At 34.7% G+C, this 25,882-nt stretch overlaps 1 long non-coding RNA gene across 1 annotated transcript; it reads right to left on the bottom strand.

Annotated features, from left to right (window-relative positions):
• Positions 1-16,160: 16,160 nt before the first annotated feature.
• Positions 16,161-25,270, bottom strand: LOC122241871. Its single transcript, XR_006222023.1, has 3 exons — positions 25,232-25,270; positions 24,687-24,721; positions 16,161-16,267 (listed from the first exon to the last, which is right to left on the bottom strand). It is a non-coding gene; the product is annotated as an uncharacterized LOC122241871 (long non-coding RNA).
• Positions 25,271-25,882: the final 612 nt, after the last annotated feature.

The following is a 25,882-nucleotide window of genomic DNA, read 5'->3' as shown; positions in this document are numbered from 1 at the left end:
ATAGCTTATGTGACAATGACACTTGACTTTGATGATGTTAGAATTCATTAAGAGAAGTCAATAGTTTCGTTATACTTCAGACACAAAATGGCCAAGTATACTGAAGGATTTGAAGTGAATAATGATGAAAAAGGAGGACTTGAACATGACATTTTGGTTTCTTTCCTGAGCATCTGGTGTCTGCACTGAGGAAATCCCACTCTGCTCAGGTAAGGGGAATTTGAGTAGAGAGGAGTTTTAAGGTGAAGAAACTCAAAAGTTTATTTTGGGACTTTTAAGGGGATATTTAAAATAGACATTTCACTATAAATAATCAAGAGATACCACACAGGCAGCTGAATATAGCAGTCTCTGGATGGGAATTTGGGGATAAAGATATAATTGTGTGAACTACTGGCATAAAAATAACACTAAAACTCAAGGTTTAGTTTAAGAATAACAAGGGAAAGAATGTCAAGAGAGAAAAGTAAGAGGACTGAAGTCAACAGGAGGAAAGAGCAAGAGTGAAGGATAAAAAGCAAACTATTAGATAACAGGAAAACCTTGAGGAAGTATCAGTTTATTTTTTTTTAATGTTTATTCATTTTTGAGAGAAAGAGAAGAAGCAGGGGAGGGGCAGAGAGAGAGAGAGAGAGAGAGAGACAGAACGAAAGCAGTCTCCAGGCTCTCAGCTATCAGCACAGAGCCTGATGCATGGTTCCAACTCATGAACTGGGAGATCATGACCTCAGCTGAAGTCAGACACTTAACCGACTGAGTCACCCAGGCCCTCCAGATAAAGTATCCGTTCAAAAGGCAAGGGGAAAGAGTGCCTCACACAACAGAAAATGGTCAGGTGGTTAAACACTGAGGAGTTTATTCAGTTACAAAGGAGCATACTCTGGAAACTGACTAAGCAATACTGTGCTAGAATAACCACAAGAATAGACATTACGCATATTATGACATTGTGGGTAGAGAAACATGGTAGGGAACATAAATGACTTAAAAACTCTTCATCTTTTACAGGATATTGGAAGAAGAGTCTACAAATGATCAATCTAGATTTGAAAGCTTAATTATTGAAAGTTATGACAATAACTCAAATACATCTAAAGTTATATATGCAAGAAAAATTGGGGTGAAGAAGACTTCAGGTAGTGTAAGATGGGTAGAAGGAAATAAATGGTCTCTATTTCACCTTCTTTATCAGCAAAATACCGGGGCAAAATGGCTTAGTAATATACCACAAGAGTTTTCTGGAATCAACTGTCTTGTTTAAATTCCACCTGTACTATTATTGGCGATGCAAATTTGGCAGTTATTAAACTTCTGCATGTCTTACTTTCTTCATTTATAAAAGTAATGCCTGGTGTGCCTGGGTGGCTCAGTCAGTTGGGCATCCGACTTTGGCTCAGGTCATGATCTCACAGTCCGTGAGTTCCAGCCCCATGTCGGACTCTGTGCTGACAGCTCAGAGCCTGGAGCCTGTTTCCAATTCTGTGTCTCCCTCTCTCTCTGTCCCTCTCCTGCTCAAACTCTTTCTGTCTCAAAAATAAATAAACATTTAAAAAAAATTTTAAAGCAATGCCTGCTTCACAAGGTTGTAGTAAAAAAGTGAAAAGAATTAATCTATGCAAAACACATAGGAAAAAACTCCATCTTATTATGAATGTTTGCTATTCTTATACTATCTGAAGTTGACAAATCAACTTAATTATGGCATAAAAAACAAAAAAACAACAAAATGCCAATTATCTAACCATGAACTTTCCAATTACTATGGGAAAAAGTCACACACACACACACACGTAGCAAAATAAAACAGAGATTATCAGTATGACAAGAAAGAAAATAATGGAAGCATTAGGAATTAATTACAATAAAAAATGAAATTATAGAAAAATCTCCATATATTAATTATATCAATAAAAAGAAATAGGATTCTGTGTCTTTGTTTTACCAAAAGGCACACACACTGCAGAATGAACCATTAAAATTCTAACAAAGAGGAACATTTTATAAAAATAAAATTCACACTCTACATAAACCAGCAAAAGTCACTTAAAAATGTAATGATAAAAATAATGTCAAAATACCTAAGACATAGAAGGAGTTAAGATGGCAGAGAATTAGGGGGACCTGGATTTTCCTCATCCCTCAAACACAGGTGTGTAGAGGTCAGACTACTTGGAACACCCAGGAAATACATCTGTGGAGTGGGAGAAGGATCCCCACAGTTGAAGGGAGACAGCTTGGCAGGATCAAGGTGCCTGTATGTCAGCTGGGGGAGATAAAATGGCAGAGCCATGGAGGAGAGGGAACCCTGTGTGTGGAGAGACAAAAGGGAGAGAGGAGAAAGGGGCAGTCAAAATGCAGCATCGAGTTAGCACCAGTGGAAACCTCTCTGGAACATGGACTGAGGAGTGAGAAGTACTTAGTGTCCCAGTTTTTGGTCGCAAAGAGCATGTGGAGCTGAAACTCTGAGGTTTGGAAGCGTGTGACTTTCTTTGGAGTGGAGCCTTGGCACGTGCACCTGGGGAGGAGCTACCTGGCCCTGGAGTGCATAGCATGGTGTACCAATCTCTGGAGAGAATAGTCCCTTTCCTGGAGTACTTTAGAAGAGGATTTATGGACTCCCCAAGGACAAACCACCCTGCATGTGCCAGCCAAAGGCCTTTCATCAGCAGGGTGGAGAGTCTCTACTCCGGAAGAGGGGAGTAGATCCACACCATGCAGGGTTCTTTAAAACTTTGGGTTTTGAATCCCAGCTACGTGCCAAGGAGAAGGCCTAGGAGCATTGTGGCACAGGGCAAGATGACTGCCCTCACTATTCTGTGAGGGCTGCCTGAGTAGTGTGGGTTGAGATTCCCAGTCCGGGGAGGAGAAATTGAGGTGACACCATTTTCCCTCCAACACCAACACCGTGGGACTTCAGAGAGCAAAACAGCAGCTCCAGTGGAGGCAGGACATGCTTACACCAAATCCCGCACCTCCATGCCTGGCCACTCTTTCTTTCCTGGAGCAAGACTGACTGATCCAACACAGCCAGTCTCTCCTCCACACCAGCACAGCCACTAGCCCCAGGCACCAACAAACAACTCTTTCCTCTTTTTTTTTTCTTTTTTGCTTCCCACTTTTTCTTGTCTTTTGGTATCAGGCTCATAGTTTCTGATTTGTTGTTTGCCACTTCTCATTGTTTATATTTATAGAAATACATATAATATTTTTCATCAGGCTTTTTTAGTCTATTCATTTTCTTCTTTTTTCTTTTACTGTTTTCTTTTTCTTCTTTTTTTTTTCCTTTCTCTTTTCTTGGAATCAGACTTACAGTTTTTGATTCACTCTTTGGTTTTCTTTTATCCCCTTTCCTTTTTCTCTTTTTATGGGATCGGGATTTGCCTTGCTTATTTATGTTTAGAGGGTTACATCAACAAACAAGTAAGAGCACACCTAGCTAAAGGTGCCAACACTCCACCACTGCAAGCAAGGAGAAGGTCTGCAGAGGACTGACCAGTGGGAAAGAGCAGCCAAAATGCAACGGCAGACTGCACACAGCATACACCAGAAACACTTCCTGAAGTGCCAGGTCCTAGGCAGTGTATGGCCTCATTTTAATACAGTAGTACTCTCAGGTGCAGGACACATCACAAGTTTTTGAAACATCCAAAAGACAAAATTTAGCCAAAAGGACAATGGAGGAATTCTCCCCCAAAGAAAGGTCATGAAGGAATCTCAGCCAGAGACTTGCTCAAAACAGATATAAACAATATATCTGGTCAAGAATTTAGAACAACAGTCATAAGACTAATAGTGGGGGTTGAAAAAAGCGCAGAAGACACCAGAGAAACTCTTGCTGCAGATATCAAAGACCTAAAAACTACTCAGGATGAATTAAAAAGGCTACAGATGAGATGCAAAATAAACTAGATATAGTGACAACATGGAATGAAGCAGAGGAGAGAATAGGTGAAATAGAAGATAAAATTATGGAAAATGGAACTGATAAAAAGAGGGAAAGGATATTACTAGATCATATGGGGAGAATTAGAGAACTAACTGATTCCATGAATGAAACAATATTCATGTCATAGGAGTCCCAGAAGAAGAAGAGTTAGGAAAAGGGGCAGAAGGTTTATTTGAACAAATTATATCTGAGAATTTTCCTAATCTGGAGAAGGAAGCAGGTATCCAAGTCCAACAACACAGAGAACTCCTCTCAAAATCAACAAAAATAGGTCAACATCATGATATATCATGGTGAAATTTACAAAATAAAAAGATAAAGAGAGAATTCTGAAGGCAGTCAGGGACAAGTGGGACTTAATCTACAAAGGTAGACACACAACATTACCAGGAGACCCTTTCACTGAAACTTGGCAGGTCAGAAGGGAGTGGCAGGAAATATTCAATACGCTAATGGGAAAAATATGCAACCAAGTGTATTCTTTATTCAGCAAGGCTGTCATTCAGAATAGAAGGAGAGATAAAGAGTTTCCCAGACAAATAAAAACTAAGGAGTTTGTGACCACTAAACCAGCCCTGCAAAAAACTCTAAGAGGGACTCTCTGACTGGAAAGCAGCAAAGACCACAAAGGACCAGAGAATATCATAACAAACACAAAATCTACAGGTAACACAATGGTACTAAATTCCTATCTTTCAATAATCATTCTAAATTTTAAGGGACTAAATGCCTCAATCAAAAGACATAGTGTATCAGAATGGATTAAAAACAAGATCCATCTTTATTCTGCCTGCAAGAGACTCATTTTAGACCTGTGGACACGTTCAGATTGAAAGTGAGGTTATAGGGAACCATCTATGATGCTAATGGACATCAAAAGAAAGCTGGAGTAGCCATACTTATAACAGACAAACAAGACTTTAAAATAAAAACTGTAGCAAGAGATGAAAAAGGGCATCATATCATAATTAAGGGGTCTATCCATCAAGAAGAGCTAACAATTATAAATATTTATGTCCCCAAATTGGAACAACCCAAATATATAATCACAAACAAACAAATTCATTGATAATAATACCATTATTGTTGGAGACTTCAATACTCCATTTAGAGCAATGTACAGATCATCTAAGCATAAAATCAACAAGGAAACAATGATTCTGAAAGACACACTGGACCAGATGGACTTGATATATTCAGAACATTTCATCCTAAAGCAGCAGAATACACATTTTTCTCAAGTGTGCATGGAACATTCTCCAACATAGATCACATATTGGGTCAGAAATCAGCCCTCAACTGGTACAAAAAGATTGATATCATACCATGCATGTTTTCAGATCACAACGCTATTAAAATTGAAATCAACCACAAGAAAAAATTTGGAAAGCCCTCAAATATATAGAGGTGAAAAACATCCTACTAAAGAAGGAATGGGTTAACCAAGAAATTAAAGAAGAAATTAAAAAATACATGGAAGCAAATGAAAATGAAAACATGACAGTCCAAACCCGTTGGGATGTAGCAAAGGCAGTCCTATGAGCAAAATGCATTGCAATTCAGTCCTTTGTCAAAAAGCAAGAATCCCAAATACACAACCTACATTACACCTAAGGGAGCTAGAAAAGGAGTAGCAAAATAAAGCCCAGAGCCAGCTGAAAAAGGGAAATAATAATGATTAGAGATAAATAAACAATATAGAAACAAAGAACAACAATAACAACAGCAAAAACAGTAGAACAGATCCATGAAATTAAATGCTGCTTCTTTGAAAGAATAAACAAAATTGATAACCCCTAGCCATACCTACCAAAAAGAAAAAAGGGACCCGAGTAGATACAATCATGAATGAAAGAGGAGAGATCACAACTAATGCCACAGAGATACAAACATTTAGAAAAGAAAACTATGAAAAATTATATGCTAACAAACTGGACAATCTAGAAGAAAAGCACAAATTCCCAGACACTCACACACTACTAAAACTCAGACAAGAAGAAAAAGGAAATTTTAACAGGCTAGTAGCCAGCAAAGAAATTAAATCAGTTATCAAAAATGTCCCACAAATAAGAGTCCTGGGCCAGATGGCTTCCCAGGGGAATTCTATCAGACATTTAAAGAAGAGTTAATACCTATTCTCCTCAAACTATTCCAAAAAATAGAAATGGAAGGAAATATAACAAACTCATTCTGTGAAGTCAGCATTACCTGGATTCCAAAACCAGACAAAGACCCAATAAAAAGAAGAACTATAGGTCAGTATCCCTGACGAACATGGATGCAGAAATTCTCAACAAGATTCTAGCAAATCGAATTCAACTGTATATTCAAGAATTATTCACCATGATCAAGTGGGATTCATTCCTGGGCTACAGGGGTGGTTCAATATTCACAAATCAACCAACATGAAATACCACATTAATAAAAGAAAAGAATCACATAATCCTTTCAATAGATGCAGAAAAAGCAGTTGACAGAATATAGCATCCTTTCTTGATAAAAACACCCCCAAGAAAGTAGGGATAGAAAGAACATTCATTAACATCATAAAAGCCACAAAATGCCCACAGTTACTACCATCCTCAAGGGGGAAAAACTGAGAGAGTTCCCCCTAAGGTCAGGAACATGACAGGGATGTCCACTCTTACCACCATTGTCTACATAATACTGGAAGTCCTAACCTCAGCAATCAGACAACAAAAAGAAAAAAAGACATTCAAAATGGCAAGGAAGAAGTCAAACTTTCACTCTTTGCTGATGACATGATACTCTACATGGAAAACCCAAAGACTTCATCAAAAAGCTTCTAGAACTGATACATGAATTCAGCAAAGTTGCAGGATATAAAATCAATGTACAGAAACTGGTTGCATTCGTATACACCAATAATGAAGCAGCAGAAAGAAATCAAGTAATCTATCCCGTTTACAATTGCACCAAAACCCATAAAATACCTAGGAATAAACCTAACCAAAGAGGTAAAAGATCTGTACACTGAAAACTATCAAAAGCTGATGAAAGAAATTGAAAAAGACACAAAGAACTGGAAAGACTTTCCATGCTCATGATTTGGAAGAAAAAATATTGTTAAAATGTCTATACTATCCAAAGATATATATACACTCAATGCAATAACTATAAAAATATAACCCCATTTTTAATAGAGCTAGAACAAACAACACCCCAAATAGCCAAAGTAATGTCAAAAAAAAAAAAAAAAAAAAATCTGGAGGCATCACAGTTCCAGACTTAAAGCTGTATTACAAAGCTGTAATCATCAAGATAGTATGGTACTAGCACAAAAACAGACACATACATCAATGAAATAGAATAGAGTCCCAGAAATGGACCCACAAATATATGGCAACTCATCTTCAACAAAGCAGGAAAGACTATCCAATGGAATAAAGACAGTCTCTGCAGTAAATAGTGCTAGGTAAACTGGACAGCGACATGTAGAAGAACGATTCTTGACCACTTTCTTACAACATACATTAAAATAAATGCAAAATGGATGAAAGGCCTAAGTGAGATAGGAAACAATTAAAATTCTAGAGGAGAAAACAGGCACCAACCTCTTTGACCTCAGCAACAGCAACTTTTTAGTTGACATGTCTCCGGAGGCAAGACAAATAAAAGCAAAACTGAACTATGGGGACCTCATGAAGGTAAAATGTTTCTGCACAGTGAAGGAAACAATCAACAAAACTAAAAGGCAACCGATGAAATGGGAGAAGATATTTGCAAATGACATCAGAAAAGGGTTAGTATCCAAAGTCAAGGCATTAGTAATCTAACATTTGATTTCAAAAATCTAGGGAAGAAAAACAGTAAATCTCACTCGAGATATGGAAGAATGTAAATAATAATAATAATAATATTAATGACATAGAAACAAACATACAATAGAGTACATAAAATCCAAAAATTATTTTTGAAAGTAATAAAAAAGTGATTCAATGCCCAGCAAGATTTTTCAAGACAAAAAGGAAACAGAAACCAAGCTACCAATATCAGGAATTAAAAAGGAGACATAACTATAGATCCTCAGTACAATTCAAAGATTACAAAAATATGAAGTATTATGCAGTAATAAATTTGACAATTAGTATGAACAAAATAATTTTTAACTATTTTTTAATGTTCATTTATTTTTGACAGAGAGAGAGAGACAGAGCATGAGCGGGGGAGGGGCAGAGAGAGAGGGAGACACAGAAACTGAAGCAGGCTCCAGGCTCTGAGCTGTCGGCACAGAGCCTGATGCAGGGCTTGAACTCACAAAACCGTGAGATCATGACTTGAGCCGAAGTCAGATGCTCAACTGACTGAGCCACCTAGGCACCCCAATAATTTTTAAAACTAATTTCTGTAATCATAAAATTTACCATTATGTCACAAAAAGATCTAAAATATATAAATAGCTCTTTATTAAAATAACTTAATCTTTTTTTAACATTTATTTATTTATTTTGAGAGAGAGTGCACAAGCAGGGGAGGGGCAGAGACAGAGGGAGAGAGAGAGAATCCCAGGCAGGCTCCTTGTTGTCAGTGCAGAGCCTGACGTGGGGCTCAAATTCATGACCTGTGAGATCATGACTTCAGCCGAAACCAAGAGTTGTGCCCCTTTAATGTCTTATTATGAAATTCTTTCAATGAAAATTAGAAGTCCAGATGGACTCAGAGATTATTTTTCTTAATTTTAAGAAAGATATAAAACTACTAACACAATCCTCCTAGAGAATAGAATAATAGAAAATTCTATTCTCACCCAAACCTGGTGAAAATATTTTAAGAAAGAGATATGACAGGAATCTCTGTCACAAAGTTGCAAAAATCCTAAACACAATAATAGCAAATTGAATTTAGTAATATATAAAAAGAAACAAATGTTGTTTATCCTAAGAATGCAAGAGTGGTTTAATTTACTGCATTAACAGAGTTGAAAAATCATATCATCATCTTGAGAGTTGAAGAAATTATTTTATAGCTCCCAGATCATTGTGTGACAAACTATTAGCAAATTATGGATGGAAGGCAACTTCTTTGCTCTGATAAAGAGTATCTACAAACGTTCTTCATCAAACATCATGCAAAAGAGAGAATGCCTGAGTTTCCACCCTGAGAACACGAATGACTCAATGGTACCCACTATTGCTATTAATATACAGCACATTGCAATGGAAATACTAATTAGAACAATAAGGCGAGGAAAGGGAAGGTTAAAGTCTTTTTGAAAAAGAAAAAAAAAGGATAGAGTAACATTATCACTATTCACATATGATATATGATCATGAACATGCATATATATACACCAAAAAGATAAGGATGCCCATAACTGTTTTACTCATAAAGCCCAACAAACCATATCTCTATCTATCCAAATAGAGATAGATATCTATCTATCCATATCTATCCAAATAATGAAATATTATAAAACAATGAGAATTTTTAAAAATATATAATTATTTACAAAAACATGAAAACATTTTACCAAGATAATGTTTGGGAAAAGAAGCCAGACACAAGAAGCAAAATGTCTCATTAACACAAAAGTGAAAAACAATAGACAATCCAGTTGGGACAGTGATGACCCTCGCCCTGGGCAGTGTCTGGGAAGGACCCGGGGCGGTGGGGGTGGGGGAAGGCTTGGGTGGTTTCTAGACTGCTAGTGATATTCACTGTTGTTTTCCATGTAATGGGCAGGAAGATGTTCACTTCATGAAAATTCATCAGACCGCACTTTTGCTTCCCTCACTCTTCTACATGTAGGTTGTCATTTAATAAAAAGTTTACTTAAGTTAATACTTTATAATGAAACATTCCCATTGACGTTGAAGCAATAAAAAATCGCTTCTCTCATCCATATCAGATTATAATTTTATGAAAGTAGTATTCATGCCATTAGAGAAAGAATCAATAACAAAAAATATTAGATGGGAGAAAACAACGATTGTTTTTGCAATTGATGTGATTTTATGCCTAGAAAAGAGAAAATTCATTGGAAAAACTTTTGGGAGCAATAAAAGCCATGCAGTAGTCAGGCTGAGGACAAAACTAATATATAATAATGTAAAGCAATTTTCTGCATGAAAGTTACAAAGTAGCAACGTATAATGAAAGAAGAGACCCTATTAAAAATAGCAGTTAACATCTACAATGCTTAGGAATAAAATTAACAATAATTGTGCAGAATATTTTTATGAATAAAAAGAGACTCCATATGCTTACACATTCTATTATAGATCATCAGGGAAACTTGTGTTTCCCAGAGATAGCGCTGAGTCATTTTTTTTCCTTCCATGGATCACTCACAGCAAAATATGGGAGTTTAGGGTATTGACTCCTTGTCCTTCAGGATGTTTCTCAGCCTCCTTCTCCTGACATTATAAATGGAGTGTTCACAGATTACAAGTTAATTCTTAAGTCATACTTAGTGAAACATAATTAGGAATGCTAACTTGTTACAAGAAATGGCATCCCAAAGCCAAATATGAATGATTTCTGATATGCTTATTACCACCCTGCTCCCATTTATTAGTGGAGGTAATTAAGAGTTGGCTGCGAAAAGGAAACATTCATTAACAGTCTCTTAACCTTGTTCTCTCTCCTTATGGAGTCCAATGTTAAAGTTCTGGCGCCTTTTCACATCTTTTTGCCTTCGTGTTTGTGAATTAAACTTTCTGGGAGTTACTTCTCATTCCTCTGGGGTTAAAGGGAAAGTGAACAAGATAGTCCAAGAGGGAGGTAACTGAGGCACCTGGGCTCTAGAATCTTTATTTGCTTGGTTCAAGAAAGTGTTAATGTTTGTTGTGAGAAAACATCTAGTGTACTTATTATTGGATTTTAGGTAAATGTGGATTCAAAACCTGCCTTTTATTCATGAATGCTTCTCCCTAAGGTATCTAAAGAAATGACATTTAAATCATTATGTAAATATAATACAAGAGTAATATGTAAGTAATTATAGCCACTTGTAGATGGCAAAGGATCTAAATGATTCAGTTTCTGAAAATTTTCACCTGTGATAAAAAAATCAACTCTCCCAATTATTAGGAAAACCTAAAGAGTTTTGAAAATATTATTACAGTAAGTGTTAAACATTTTAGTCAACTGTTACAGTGTTATAAAGTTGATTTCAAGCAATGGGAGCAATTTTTATGCTTAAGTTTTAAAATTAAAGTACCTGTTTTCCTCTGCTAATACAGTGGATGAAGCAATGCAAGTAAACCGGTTAGCACATCGTCTGAGAGTTAACGTGTTCAATAATAGTTGATTATGGAGCTATTTTCAATATTAGTATTTTTTAGACATATTCATATGTTTTCTCGTTTAACTGACTTCACTCAAGGAAGATACATCCAGTGGCCCTGTCTCTCTGGGGGAGATCTGGGACTTCAGTGGGCATTAGGATGGTTGAATACATGGATGGCATAGTGCTGGACCTAATAATTAGTTAAATGAATGAATAAATGAATGAATGAACCTTTGAACGGCTGATTAACATTCAGTGGTATGAAAGTGTCGGTGCCTTTTTTGACCAATAAAATGAATCCCACTCTGGAGTTTTAGGACCAAAATTCCCAGCTGTCTGTCCCCTAATGATTTATGTTTCCTTCTTTGACCACATTCTAGTTGAATTAAATTCCCTTATGGAGTTGAATACCCCCTGGATATATGTAATCCTCCCTGGAAGAGGCCATTTGTCTTATCTGGCATAAACGCTTAATTACCCAAACCTGTTTGACTTTTCTGGCCTGTCATAAGTCTAGAAACTGTTCCACACAATAAAAAAAAAAAAAAAATCTTTATATTAATTAATGTCTTTACATTAATTCTTCTTGGTGAGCAGTTTAGAATTTTTAAAAAGAAATTAGAAAGAGAGAGCTTGCACAAATGCCCGTATAGTAATTTTAACAGCAATATGGATAATACGGTGTCCCTTTCAAAAAATTGGGTACTTGGGTGATAGTGTCAATTCGATTGAAAAGCTTTAGTCTGGTTTACACCGCATTGGTTTTGACACAGACATCTTGACTATTACTTGAATAAATAAAGTCTGAGATTGCAAAACAAAAAACAAAACACACCTAAATATAATTCAGAGTAACAGTGTTCTAATGTAAGCCAAAGACACCCAAGGGATCAGAGAAGAAGGTGAGTTTTAGATAGAAGAAAATATATTTATAGGAAAACAAATTCTAAGGTTTAAAACAATAGATTGAAACACATTTCACTGGAAATTTTATTCTGATTTAATTTTATTAAAATGTTTTAATTTCCAAATTAAAAGATAACCATGGAATATGAAGATAACCATCATAATGTGTTCATTCTTCTATTTCATGTGTGTTTTGAATATGTACACAGAGTCAGTTGAGTATTTATGGTGATCACATATACGTGATCACATATATTTGCTTTAAGCAGAATTGAAGACTGCAATCTCCAGTGGAAGACATCTGAAAGATTAGATATTTTGCTATAATTTTCTGTGACTTATAAGAATGAGGTTGCTGTTCTAACTTTCTTCAAATTCTTCACCATCTGTGCTTTAAATTCTTTATTTTCTTACAGAGAATCTTGACCATGATTCTCATGGGATTGTTAGAATAAAATTTATTATGTATAATTTATAATTTCTGCTACTCTGTTTAAATTTTCACAACCCATGTTTGCAAATTCACTGTAAATATTGCTACTGAAATAATAGACTGGTCTCTAAAACAGAAGGCTGGAACAGATAATATCAACTTAAAAATGGCCCACTGCTTTTGGAGGAAAGTCAAAGGCCTTAGAATAATATTCACGATTTTCAAAATTCCAAACTAAACCTACTTTTGCAGCCTTTGCACTACAATATCAATCCACCGTATGCTCGGTTGAAATACACTCCTCATGTTTTTCTCAAAAAAGAGTGGAGCAGAGAAATGATGGGGGAAAAAAAAGGACCTGAGAGCAAAGTGAAAAAAAAATATTCATAGTGACTCTATGCTAAAATGTAGTAATTCTCTTGAAAGTAATATAATACTATATATTAATTATACTTCAACAACTAATAATAAAATATTTAAACGTCGTAGTTCTAATTATGTGAAACAGATGAGTCATTTTCATTTCATAATTTTATGGCCTATATAGACTTCTTAGCTCTTGTTCATTACAGACAAATGTGCAGGCTAGATGGGCAGCCTTTGAAAGTCATAGTTGTGATATTGTTCACAGAATTGTCAGATCAAGCAATAAATATTCCATAAAATATTCACTTTAAATGGGGTTACTTCTTTCTACATGAAACGTATTACATATACAATTTTTGTTTTTTACCTGATATATTTTATATAACAAATTGAATTTGACAAGCTCCTACATGATTTCTAATGGGAATTCTAATGAAATCTAATGGTAAGCATTTGGAATGCCTGTGTTGTCACAGGAAGAGTACTAGAATACAGGCAAGAAGTAGAAGATCCAAGTTTTCAAATCCTCTCTCTACCATTGACTACTTAAAGTAATCACATGACATTTCTTGGTCACTGTTTCCCTAAAATTTTAACTAAGGAGTCTAATTGAAATCTGAGTTTCCAAATTCATCTCCATGAAACCACCAAGGCTCTGGCTTGAGTGTACCTAGCATCGTGTGGAAAATTTCTTAAAAGTGTAGAAGTCTTCTTCCCACTCTCAACATTCTGACTGAATAATTCCAAAAAGATGCATGCATCTATGAATTTTAAGTAGGAAACCTTGGCCATTCAGCAGAGATAGTCTAACCAGGATACTGAGAAATATCTTAGAAGGTTTTGCCTGGATGCCTCAAAAGCAATGTTAGTGATGGGGTTCCGAGGTTCTCAACTTCCCATTTATCTGTCTTGTATTTTGGGGGCCCCTTAAGTTTTTCCTTAACTAATGAATTGATCATTGAACCTAATGTTTTATATCATTCTCAGACAAAAGGTAGAAAAAATTTAGTTATTCAAATAATTATTTAGTGCAAAACACTACTTCTCTTTCATTGTTTGGATCCCTGATCTGGAATGTTTCATAAAGAACACTAATTTATTTTGAATAAATAAATAGATAGAAAGTGTGAAAGCAAAGAAAGGAAATTATTGACTCGCTATAGAGCTTAAAGTCTAATTGGCTTCTTTGATTGGTTGTCGTTAGCATTTTGATTTCGTAACCTTGAGGCATTTATAGGCTTAGATTTTGGTGTGCAATGTAGGCCTCCCTGAGCCACGTCAGTCTAATGGCCTTCTATTCAAATAATTTAACAATCCTTACTCTTACATATTTTAATTAAAACAGTAGCAATCTAAATTATGGCAGCGTCACATATAATTTCAGTTTGAGAATTTTCAGTTTTTCTCTTTATTTTGCGCAAATATTTAAAATTCTTTGCTACATGAGAAGACTAATGTGTTTTCCCATAATAATTACTTATTATGGTGATATTATTGTGTTTCAACTTTTCTTACGGCACATAAAATATACTTAAATGAGTTATCAGCTACAGTTTCGAACATAAGACATCGATACTTAACAATTTATAATGCCTTCTAAGAATTATTTTTCACTGTATTCCTCTTAAATAATTCTTATTCTCCCTGTACTAAGAATATTATGCACAATATTCTGGTTGCTTGTGGTTGCCTTTTTTTTTAATTTTTTAATGTTTATTTATTTTTGAGAGGGAGAGAGACACAGTGTGAGCGAGGGAGGGACAGAGAGAAAGGGAGACACAGAAAGAGAAGCAGGTTCCAGGCTCTGAGCCGTCAGCACAGGGCTCTACACGGGCCTCGAACTCATGAACCATGAGATCATGACCTGAGTCACCCAGGCTCCCCTTCTTGTGGTTGGACTTGTGAAACACCTTTCTCCTATTCCATTTTACAGACCAGGTATAAAGGAGACATATTATATGATTTCATATTTTGGAAGAATAAAAATTAAGCCTATTAGTAATCCCATTAATTATCAGTTGTTGATTCAAAAATGAATATAATGTGATTTTGACATTCTTAGTTTGCTCTACTAGAATATTCAATTTTTTCTAACTTTATACAATATACAATATGGTAGTTTGGCCCTTCAGATATTTATTGGTTGATTTGTATCAATGATTCTGATGTGGTTTTAAGTGCCTAATGCCATGTAGAGCATTAAGTAGTAGGAGCTGTTAGTTTGAAGGGATGGCATGGCCGTTACTAGTGTTAGAAAAAGAAGCTACTCACATTGCTGGCTCTTCAGTCAAGAAAATGTCAGTAACATCTAGATGATCAAAGTAAACTCAGAAACACAGGCATCATGACTGTGGGTGATATAAGTACAGTTAATGGACATAGTAATAATTTTTCCAGGCTTAAATGTTTCTAACTAGAATCTTCGTATATCTCACTACAAAATACTCCAGCGTTTATGCTTTTGGAGTGCTTTCCTCGTAAAATGAAGGGGAGGAGAATATGCCAACCCAAAATGTGCCTCTGGCATAAGGATTATTTGGGGCTGATTACTTTTAAGAGCCCACAGACACTAGAGATTCCTTTTCTGTGAAGGAACTTTACATTTACAAAGGAACTTTCCATTGTTCAGTGTCTCCCTCTCTACCAGGAAGAGAGAAAATAACCAAATTTCGACAAACTTTTTCTTTTCCTCCCCTATAAGAGCAATAATGAAGGATTAGATGGTTGAACTGTTTTAATTTCCAGCACATCTGCGACAGCGCGAGTAAACTTCAGCCAGCTAGCTTTAATATAGCAGCTTCCTCTGCAACACACAATCATATGAAGAGTTTATTTGGTTCATCAAGTTATCTGCCAAATTGAAGACAGATCAAGCAACTTACGCAATTAGCAAATTTAAAACATAATAATAACCATTACATCCCAGAGAAGAAATATAATAAGGAAATTATATGGGCAGATAAACATTTCCCTTGACATAGATACTAAAAATATCAGATATTGCCTGGGGCGGGGGGGACAAAAATTACTTAATCGGAAGCTCTGAGGACTAAGAAACATAAAAAACACATCACTGTTAACCATTAGCATTTTGTTTTGTCAGATATTCTCAGAGTGTCTTCCTGTGAAAATAGGAATAATTTAGTCTAATGGGTAGTGGCAAAAGCAACTTCAACAGATTTTTAACTTAGGAGTAACTAAATAAAGCAAACCTTGGAGCCGGATAGCAAATAGTCCATTTCAGCAGCATGATGAATAATGAATAGGTTATTAAAACACCACTGATCACATCTCTTCATCCAGCTTCATAATACAAGAGCAAAGGGACAAATAATGCTAACGACTTGGAGGAAATTTAAAACTCCTAAAAGGAAATAGAGTGCATAAATGAGCACAGTGCTATAAATCTGTAGAGTTTACAGCCATGGGGGAAATCACGGAGAGAAGTTGAGAGAGATTTAAAGGGGACTTGCAAGGTCCTTGTGAGCAGGCCAGAGTCCATCAGCATTAAAGCAAGGGGATCAACAAAAAGTTAACTCAGTGCCTCCAGCCCTCAAGCTTCAGCTTGTCACCAGATAACTGGAGGAGAGCAAGGGAAGGCTGATAACCGTACTCAACTGCAAATGAGAATTAAAAGTGAGAAGACGACTTCCGGAAACCTTTATATTTAAATTCAAAACTGAATTCATTGATTTTCTTCCCAGTAAGTTCTTTAACGTCTTTAATCTAGTCTTTATGGGACCACAAGGTGTATTACTTTGGCATAAAGGTATTTTCCATGGAATTTGCTTTAATTCTTTATTTAAATCAAAAATAGGAAGTAAAACCCATCAGATAACAAACATCGAAAATACCATTGAAAACAAATACTCTAAGGGCCAAACGAATGATGAAAGAAATTCAGTCTCATGAAGTTTCAGTTTTACCTTAAAGTTTAAGCAAGAGAAAGCAAGGATTTAAAGACAATGAATTATCAAGAGGGTTTTGGAAATGAGTCTTAATTATAAATGCCTAGGAACAGGATGATGTGTGAGAAAAATTAAGTGCATTTTGAACAAAAAGATAAAACAACATGACTGTCTTTGAAATGTTTGAGAAAATGGTAATAAAATATATCTGGCAGAAATATTCAGTTTTACCAACAAGTAATCAGCTTCCACGTAATATTAAATAATTTGTCGGTTTCTTCTTAATTTCGTTTGATTAAATAAGATGATTAGAATATATCTTTAATGTACTATAAATCTATGCAAATACAATTATATACTTGTAGCATACCATTTTTTATTCAAAAAGTTTTTCAAAACACATGGATGTATTTGTTTTGCAAATTTCAATAGAAAATACATAATTTCAAATGTGTTAAAAATGGGAGTCTTTTTTAAGGTAACGAGTTTACATGATAGATTAATAACAAATTCCTTGCATCATCTCATTTTACTTTTGGAGTCAGAAACATCCAATTCAGAATAAGAGGATCAATATATTATGATAAATCATACGTTTTCCATTATGCTTTGGCCTATTTTGATAATCCTGTATGTTCTTTTAGTTTTTACAACTGGTGACCATAGTCTCTTGAGTTTTTAAATGTAATTAATTGAAATGTGTATGAAATGGATTATACTGAGCTTCCAAAAAAACGTATCTTCCTCCTATGAAGTGGGCATGTGCATGTATGTGAGTTTAAGTAAAGAGGATTATATATTTACACTCCTATTTCAACCAAGTGCACAATTCTCCAGTCCTCTTTATGATCGCAGTTTGGTTTCTGAATTATGTCTGATACAGAAACAAATTCAAAAAACACTAGTAGTAAATGCATGTTTACTTAGAAACAACAGTATAAAAAGTGCAACTTGAAGGGAATGCCCAAAGATGTTAACCATCAGTTCAGTAGGATTGAACCACCCGTGATGAAATAAACACTAAGCTTTCACTTTTTCCTCCCTCCTTTATTTAGTATTATGCATAGTAGTGTGTTAGATCAAAGTGCAGATAGCCTGCACCCACACCACTCCTCTTGGGACTGAGATGATAATAGGTCAGATTTGGCGTGGCTCTAAAGCCTAAGGGTGAAACCAAACAATAAAACTTACTTTGTATGGTTTTGCTTTAAGAATTAACATAAAGAAAATAAATTTGCAATAATGTAATTACTTTCATAAAGAAGCTTAGGATCTTTCTGCCCACTTGAGTAGCTAAAGATCAAATTTAAATTTTTAATATTTAAAATTCTCTTTATAATATCAGTTATATGTCTGCTATTATAAGGAGCTCTTCTGTTATTATTTCCTTTTTAATAGCTTTTTAACCAAGTAAAATTTAGCTCAATTTCCAACAAAAGTATCGTTGAAATGAGTGAGCGGTTATTTGCAGTTTAGGAACTTTCTAAATTTATTTTAAAGTTCAACATAAAATATTTTATTTATCAAATCCCCTAATGATAGACATTTATTTCTTTATAAATAAAAATGTGCAAGAAATCATCATTATAGATGTCATGGTATACATATAAAGGTTTTTCTCTAGAATAAACTCCCCAAAGTGTTATATCTGGGTCAAAGTGTCAGAACATTTACAGTTTTGCAAGTCACAGATAAATTGACCTTCATAGTCATTTACATTTTAATTCACTAATTCCCTAAAAGTTTTAAGCTTTGTGAGTTATTATTGCACTGCAACTATTCATGGAAGGTGGGTAATGTACATTAAATTTAAAATTACCACTGAAACTCATTTGGTATTAATTTGTAATTATCAACCAGGTGGGTAGGTTCATTCAAAAATGTTTGCTATAACAAGAATCTATGAGTGATTTGTCACATACTCTTTATTTTTAAAAATATTTATTTATTTATTTATTTATTTATTTAGAGACAGAGGCAGCACAAGAGCAGGGGAGGGGCAGAGAGAGAGAGAAAGAGAACCCCAAGCAGGCTCCATGCTGCCAGCACAGAACCTGATGTGGGGTTTGAATTCAAGAAGCTGTGAGACCGCGACCTCAGCAGAAACCAAGAGTCAGATGCTTAACTGACTGAGCCACCCAGGTGCCCTTGTTATATACCCTTTTCTTGAGAGATAATTTTAGAATTATAGAATTTAGAATTCTAGAAAAGACGGTACAGAGAATTCCCATGTACCCTTTGCCCAATTTCTCTTCATGTTAATTACCAAGTTGTATTGATCAAAACTAAGAAAGCAAACCTTGGTACATTACTATTAACTAAATTCTAGACTTGATTTGGATTTCACTGATTTTTCCATTTGTGTTTTTTTTTCTGTTCCAAGAGATCATCCAGGATAGCACTTTGTATCCCTTGTCATGTCCTTCTGGTCTGTGAATGTTTCTCAGTCATTTCTTGTTTTTCATGACCTTAAGACTTTTGAGAAGTATTAGGTATATTGCAGAATATCCTCAGTTTGGGTCTTTCTGGATTTTTTTACTTATGATTAGAATGCGGTCACAGGTTTTCACAAAACACGTAACATAGTGAAATGTCCTTTGCATCACATCATATCAAGCAGTACATACATGATGGCCACGTGATGTCACTGATGTTTTTAAACTTCCTTGCTTGTTTAAGGTAGTGTTTGGCAGTCTCTCTGGTATAAAGTTGATATTTTTCCCTTTTCTTTAATATATTCTTTAGAAACAAGTTACTAAATATAGCCCACCCCAAAGGGTTTGATGACTTAGCTCCATCCACTGGAGAAGTATCTGCATCTATCATTTAGAATCTTCTGTAAGGAAGTTTGTTCCCTTCCCTGCTATATTTTTCTGATATTGTATTTATAGCTATATAGACTCAAGGGTATTTATTTTACACTTTAGGTTATCAATCAATATTACATTACTTATTTTGTTTTTAAATTTTTCCAGCTTTGGTCATGGGGAGCTCTTACAGGTTGGCTCCTGTGTCTTTTCACATGTCCCTATACTTTTGCTTTTTGAGCACTTCTTTACTTTCTCTTACTACAAGGTGCTCCAGGTTCATCTTGTATTTGGCCTTTCCCAGGGCTAAAATCAGTGATTTCAACAAGGAACCCCCGTCCCCTATTTAGAAACCAAGAGCTGGGTGATGAGTATGCTCACAGCTGCTAAGGTGTCATTGCTTTTAGGCCTTCTCGATGGACACAGCTGGGTAATATACGTGTGTATATTAACCTAAGCATACATACATACTTACCACCGTTTCTGTGTCTAATTATCTTAATATACATTAGGTTTAACATAAGTTCATGTTAAATGCTCTGACTCTCATCCTGTCATGTTCTTTTAATTCCTCTTTGTTGATTTACTTAAAGCATGTGCAGGCATCGGCACTGCAGAAAGTAAATGTTTTAAAAATTATATACAGTATTCATCGATATTGACATGCTCGATATTTGATGTAGTAGCAGTACTTTAATCCATCCCTACAGCTAATCCCAATTAATTATAAGGAACCTGAAGAATAGGGGAAATAGGTAATTTTCCCCAAACATTTTTTTTGTTTTATTTAGTGCACTTTTATTAATATATTTAGAGCACATTTTTAAGCTTTATCAATTTTTAGAAACTAATCAAAAGATAATCAATTACTAAAATATCTTAAAATACAGGTTCCCTTGCATATAGAGAGAAAACCTAATGTTATTCCATGTTTCCAAGATACCAATTAAAATGTGCATTTTAATTTTTTTTCTACTTAACTTTCATCTGAATCTGGTGACCAAATCTACTTTTGCTTTGCAGGAAACTAAAAATGTTTTCTTTTTGTATGGTTAGTAGATCATAGTATAAAACACATTTATGCCATCTTGTGATGACATATCCCAGCTTATAAATACAGCCAATAAATTTTGTCAATGAGAAAAATTGTTATCCTGTATTCAGTAAAGTGGAAACATATACTATTCAAGTTATAACTTTAACTACATTTTAGAATGTAAAATAATCTGTTTGCCAAAATATAAAAGATGTTTCAATAACATCTATATAATTCAAAAATTCATATTTTATTACCTGTATTGAAAAATCTTTCAAATCACAAAGTAGAAATTACATGATTGGCAGACTGACTTTGATTACATAAGTACACTTCAGATGGTATTAGATAGTGGTGAAAAGCCTTGTTTAAAAGAGGATAATCCATTCAGAGCTACTTTTAACAAGCCCTTTTTATGTGTTCTACATGGTGATGCAATAGGAATAAAGAGGGGAACAATATGAAGACTTTTGCTCTATTGCTCCCAAAATAAAACAAAAATAAAAATTAAAACTTGGACCTCATTCTAAGGTAATCATCAGCTGTTTTCCATAATTTCTTCTTCTTGGATTTCCCTTCTGAATTACCTACCAATGGATTAGACTTTTGCCAGAAATTTATCTTGGCTTTGTTTATTTTATTTTATTTTATTTTATTTTATTTTATTTTATATTTTTTAAAATTTACATCCAAATTAGTTAGCATATAGTGCAACAATGATTTCAGGAGTAGATTCCCAAGTGCCCCTTACTTACCCATTTATCCCATCCCCCCTCCTACAACCCCTCCAGTAACCCTCAGTTTGTTCTCCATATTTATGAGTCTCTTCTGTTTTGTCCCCCTCCCGGTTTTTAAATTATTTTTGTTTCCTTTCCCTTATGTTCATCTGTTTTGTCCCTTAAAGTCCTCATATGAGTGAAGTCATATGAATTTTATCTTTCTCTGACTGACTAATTTCACTTAGCATAATACCCTCCAGTTCCATCCATGTAGTTGCAAATGGCAAGATTTCATTCTTTTTGATTGTTGAGTAATACTCCATTGTATATATATACCACATCTTCTTTATCCATTCATTCATCAATGGACATTTGGGCTCTTTCCATACTTTGGCTATTGTCGATAGTGCTGCTATAAACATGGGGGTGCATGTGTCCCTTCGAAACAGCACACTTGTATCCTGTGGATAAATGCCTAGTAGTGCAATTGCTAGGTCGTACGGTAGTTCTATTTTTAGTTTTTTGAGGAACTTCCCTACTGTTTTCCAGAGTGGCTGCACCAGCTTGCATTCCCAACCCCAGTTAAACATTTAAACATGAATTAGGACAGATATGTGGGATGTCTTAATAACAGTGTGTGTGCAATTTTTTCAAAGTGGAGAAAACTTCCCATATCAGCTTTAATTCAAGAGCACGGATATGTGGTGACAATGAAGACAGAAGAAGGGAAAAGAGAATTGGATAGATGAGAGTGATATAAAAGATACTTGTGTTACTTAAAACAATAAATATAGATATGAGTTGCATTATTTATATGTTAATCCCTTATTACCTAATGTTAATATATTAGGTTTAAACATTTCTAAGCAGCATCAATGCCTTAGGAAAGATTTATGGTAATAAAGTTTGACAGTTATTTGAAATTGCTTATGTATATGTTAGCTGACATTAGCATAAGCAAATTGCTTCTGTTCTGGAATTCACCTTGAAGCCATTTTTGAATTTGATAATTCCCTATTCTCTAATATTTAAATCATATTTAAGCAAAAAATGAGAAGAAAACTGTATCTATTACCCCTGGTTATTCAGTATGTTCATAGATTTCTAAGTTAAGCACATGGTACTAATTGCTATTATGTAACCACCGTGTGTTATAGTCTACATAACTTAAAACAGAGATGTCAATGATCCACTAAAAAAGGTGATTGACTTAAACAATTGATTTCTTACTATATTTGGTTTATTTCTATTAGACTATTAGTTTGGAAATCAACAAGAGAGCAACTGAAAGCCTCTCCTAATGATATCCAAGCTGGCCGTTCACCAACACATTTTCTGTTTTTTCTTTTGTTTTGTTTTGTTGTGTTTTTTGTTTTTAACAAGTATAACTATGGAGAGGAAATAAACTTGAAGGTCTTGTATCAAATATTTTTTCACTCAGAAAAATGTCTCTTACTTATATCTTAAACTTTGCCATATCACTGATATTGAGAATCCTAGGAAAGTAAGAATATTGCTTCACAAAACTTACAGATGTTTTAGAAAATAATCAGCAATGTAAGTTCAAGGATAAAGGGCATAAAATCTAATTGTTCTATGACTCTTAGCTGGTTGAAACAAATAGATATCAACCGTAAGTCTTTTTTTTTTTCTTTTTCTTTAAGACATACACTTTATTAAACTGGTCTCAAGTCAGTGTACAGGTAAGCCTGACTGCCTCTGTGCCTGAATCTCACTCCCATGGAGACCCAAAGCCTTCATATGTCTCAGGTTGGGGGACAAGAAGGGGGTTATAATGGCAGTCCTTTCAAAGTAAAACAAAAAGAACAAGTATTCAGGTAAAGATTTTTAAAAGTTGGATTACATAATTCAAGTGAGGACTGGCCTTTCTCCTCAGGGAGAAATGGGGTGGCTTTGGGGAAGGCAAGGGACTTCCTGTAATACTGCATCTCACAATATTTGGAAGTGCTATTAAAAATAAAAAGAACAACGTACAATCAAAGTCGCCTGCCACAGTGGAGAACTTTGGGGATGCTCGTTCCACCAACTTCTGTCACCTAAACCGCTCCAGTTTTGAAATCCTGAGTCAACTATAAGTAATTCTTAAAAAAAAAAAAAAAAAAAAAAAAAAAAAAAGTATTTTGTACTATAATACAATTGTATAATTATTTAATAATAAAGGATTCCAGGATAGTGATTTGGGAATTTTCTAGTCAAGTTTAAGTGATAACATTTTATTTTACATAAGTATCCTGAAATTCTGTGTAGTAGACTATTTTTATTATCTTTTTATCCCTTAAGTTTTTATTTTCTATATTTTGAAGTGTTGTAGTTGCCTCACATATTCTGACTAGCTAGAGCTTTGTTTCTTCTTAGTTTCTTAGATATCCGAGAGTTTTTTTCTTATTTCAGAAACATTCCAGATATAGAAGATATTTAAAAGTTATTTTCCATTACTTCCAATATTTTTTGAATTAGATGACTTCCAGATTCTAACATCAGATTCTTCCAAATATGAAAACAATTTTACACATCCATGCTGAGCATGGAGGTGCTTAAGATTCTCTCTCTCCCTCTACCCTTCTCCAAGCTTGTGCACCGCCCCCCAAAATTAAAAAAAAAAAAGCCACATGTATTAATATCACCATCAGTCTTATCAGAAAAGCCTTTAAGTATTGAGAAGCTATCAAGCTCAAGGTAGCAGATAAAAAGTTTTACAAAATTTTAGTTTTTGCTCTTAAGCACAATTTTTATAATTGGCAAAAATACTTTTATGTGTTTTCTTTACAGTGATTGGCTGACTTCATCCACATTCAAGAAAATGTTTGTCAAATACTCAAATCTGAGTAAGCATAATTTGTCTGTCAGTTGTCGCTTCAAGTAATAATACTGTTCCACGGGGAAAAGAATTACTTTAACTTCGAACGCAAAGGAATTTATGTCCTTTTCTACAACCATCCTATGTCAGTATACAGCGCAAAGGCTTTATTTGTACTTCAGGTTTCTTCATACATTTTTTTTTAATGTTTGTTTGTTTAGATAAAGAGAGAGAAAGAGAACATGTGCAATTGGGGAGGCAGAGAGAGAGAGAGAGAGAGAGAGAGAGAGAGAGAGAGTATCCTCAGTGCAGAGCTTAAGGCAAGGCTCCATGTGGGGCTAGATCTCATGGTTCATGAGATCATGACCTGAGCCTAAACCAAGACTCAGATGCTTAACCCACTGAGCCACTCAGGCGCTCCATACAAAATATTTTTAAAGCATGTACTTAAGATCACACTTTTATAAAATTAAAAGAAACACTTTTTACTGATACCTGAAGGACAATCTTCAGCGAAACTTGCTTTTCTCCTGTGAGGGTATTTTGGGGAAAATAAAACAACTCATTAAATAGGTGTCATTGGCTTGATTTATGTTAAGGCAACAGAAGTTTTAATTGTCAGTGCAAATGACAACATAACTGTAACTGAACAAACCCTGAGATTTAAATTGGTTATTCAACTCTGAATATTTTAGCACCAGTTCTGTTCATTTCCAAGCATTTCGATAAAATAATTTCTTTGATGATTATATGGTACTGGTATCCAACAAAAAAGTGCAAACCAATGTCTACCTAGTATCTATACATGCATCCATTTGTAAGACATAATTAAAATTCTACAGATAAGAATAGTATCAGTTCATGTTTACAGCTAAATCATTAATATGACAAGGTATGGTATTGTTGGAAAATAGCAGGGCTATGATTTTGATTACTGACTTTTCATCAAGCAGCCATTCAGCAATGTCAACTCCATAAAGCTGTATTAATCATTCCACTACTGCATGCATTTCTCAAACAGATATAATATGATGGCTTACCCTGTTAAGATGCTTCAATGGCTTTTTCATTTTCAATCTGAAAAATTATAAAATAAAATTTACAGCTCCTAAAGAGCTCATCAAGTCTACATTTACAATATTTAATTCAGATTTCTTTGAAGTCTAAGCAACTGATCTCAAAATGATGCTATAATTTAATTGTCAGCATAGATTATGAGAAAATATTTTGTTGTAGAAGATGTAATAAGATAACTTTTTAACAGCTATAAAGCCTAAGTTGTTAAAGCATTTGCCATATCTGTTTTCACTACTTATACAATTTGTCCTTTTCACTGGGGTCAATTTGTCTTTCATGGTTCAAAAGTCTATGATATGTTTGTGTCATGTTTGTTTCAGCATCATTAGACATAGATGATGTGCACTGAAAAAGCAAGTCTTCTAGTTTCCTCCTTTTAAGCTCATAATGCACTTTGAAATATTAGAGACATATAGAACGCATACATTTTATCTTGTAATGAACTAATACAGTAGTCTGACATTTATTGGACAAAAGTGAGATTGTAGAGATTATAACAGATGTAACTGAAGATAGCTAGTAAGTGCCCAGGGGTGCCTAGGTGGCTCATTCGGTTGAGCCTCTGACTTCAGCTCAGGTCATGATCTCACAGTTCACGGGTTCAAGCCCCGCAT

Source organism: Panthera tigris, chromosome C2 (assembly GCF_018350195.1).
Source record: "Panthera tigris isolate Pti1 chromosome C2, P.tigris_Pti1_mat1.1, whole genome shotgun sequence".
Classification (NCBI taxonomy): Eukaryota; Metazoa; Chordata; class Mammalia; order Carnivora; family Felidae; genus Panthera; species Panthera tigris.
This window is presented reverse-complemented; position numbering and strand designations above follow the sequence as displayed.